General features: G+C 33.1%; 1 long non-coding RNA gene across 3 annotated transcripts in view; it reads right to left on the bottom strand.

Moving 5' to 3' along the window:
- Positions 1-1,466, bottom strand: part of LOC133474838 (uncharacterized) — a 47,512-nt gene that overhangs the window by 36,373 nt on the left and 9,673 nt on the right. The window contains exon 3 of one of the 3 annotated variants that reach the window (XR_009787639.1): positions 1,053-1,414. The exons of the other annotated variants lie outside the window; for them this stretch is intronic. This is a non-coding gene — a long non-coding RNA (uncharacterized LOC133474838). Of the gene's footprint in view, positions 1-1,052; positions 1,415-1,466 lie in introns of those variants that run through there. 3 annotated transcript variants of the gene reach the window in all.

The raw sequence follows: 1,466 nt of genomic DNA, 5'->3' as shown, positions 1-1,466 counted from the left end.
CTTGGTGTTTCTCATTGAAAATACCCAAATATGTTTAAATCTGTCTAAAGATAGTTTGTCAACAAACACATTTAAGAATGTCATTTTTATATTATACTGTAATTTTATACCTATATGTATTATTATTTTACAGACAAAATTTAATGAAAAAACATAGTAAAAATGATCTTAGTTGCTTTATAATATAAATTAGATAATGTAAACAAATCTAATTTTGTATTTTATTTGTATCATGTAGCATAATTGCAATACATTCTTGTTTTATATTTTGCCTTATGTATATAATAAAAAAATATCTCAATATAGTAAAACAATCTTAGTTCATTTTTTAATAGCATATGAAGTTAAATCCTGAAAAAATGTTTTCATTCATCTTCCGTACAGTTTATCGTCACGCAGGTCGCGGGCATGCTAGAGCAGATCCCAGTTGACTGGTTGAGAGGCGGGCTACACCCTGAACTGGTCGCCAGCCAATCGCAGGGCACATACAGTATGAACAAACAACCATTCACACTCACGTTCACACCTACGGGCAATTTGGAGTCTTCAATTAACCTACCATGCATGTTTTTGGGATGTGGGAGGAAACCGGAGCACCCCGGAGAAAACCCACACAGGCACGGGGAGAACATGGAAACTCCACACAGGGGAGGCCGGATTTGAACCCGAGTCCTCAGAACTGTAAGGCAGATGTGCTAACCAGTCGTCCACTGTGGCATCTTAAGTATTTTACTAGTTTAATTTTTTTTAATCACGTAGTATAATTGTATTACAAAAAATGTAATGCACCTTTTTATACTGTTAAACACCATCTAAATTTTTATAATTGTATACAAATGAAAGATTTTGAAAATTCCTAAAAATGAATTATTTTGTATTATGTACAGACTGTATTGTAATGTAAAATAAAAAATCTGAAATTAAACCATTCACTCAAATTTTTAAAATGTTTATTTTATACATTTATTTTTCTAATACATTATAAAACCAAATATATGACATTCTTCGATAAGCAATTTGTTTTAATTACTTTGTATTTTGTATTATGTGCATACATTTTTTAATATCTTAATTTGTCAGAATACAATAAAATCAAATGTTGAAAGTGAAGTTGAAAATGTTAAAATATGAATAAAGTTTCAACGAAAGTGAGACATGGCTGCGTAGAATGATAAATGGGTATTTAGCGCCCCCTATAAGGCCACGTGATGTCACTGTAGCAGACTACTTCCACAGTTTGCGACCCCACCGTTACTATGGTGATGATGACATCATCCAACAGCAGCACTAATTTAGTTTGAGGAGGTCGTGACCCGGAGGAAACACAAGCTGGGCACATAGAGGAGGAGGAGGTTTTCAGGGGTCAAAGTTTGACAAGCGTCTCACTGACTGACGACGCTTCCAGAAATGTGACCTTTAAAAAATACAAGAAATAACATTTGAAATAACTTTTAAATGACAATTAA

Source organism: Phyllopteryx taeniolatus, chromosome 3, assembly GCF_024500385.1.
Source record: "Phyllopteryx taeniolatus isolate TA_2022b chromosome 3, UOR_Ptae_1.2, whole genome shotgun sequence".
Lineage (NCBI taxonomy): Eukaryota > Metazoa > Chordata > Actinopteri > Syngnathiformes > Syngnathidae > Phyllopteryx > Phyllopteryx taeniolatus.
Note: the sequence above shows the minus strand (reverse complement) of the source record. Positions and strands in the feature narration are given on the sequence as shown.